Raw genomic sequence first — 212 nt, 5'->3', positions numbered from 1 at the left:
TAACGGAAGATGGTGTGTTGCATATAAGCCTGTTGCGATATGTCTATAGTAACGGTTTTATGGCAACAGTTGTAAACCGTTGCAATACAAGTGTATTGCAACGGTTATTCTTTAGTCTAGGCCGACACTATTCAATGGTTGATGCAACGGCTGCGAACCGTTGCAAACGATATATCGCAACAACTTTATTGTACAGCTCGATCTAAGCTATT

Source organism: Solanum tuberosum, unplaced genomic scaffold, assembly GCF_000226075.1.
Source record: "Solanum tuberosum cultivar DM 1-3 516 R44 unplaced genomic scaffold, SolTub_3.0 scf01014, whole genome shotgun sequence".
Classification (NCBI taxonomy): Eukaryota; Viridiplantae; Streptophyta; class Magnoliopsida; order Solanales; family Solanaceae; genus Solanum; species Solanum tuberosum.
Note: the sequence above shows the minus strand (reverse complement) of the source record.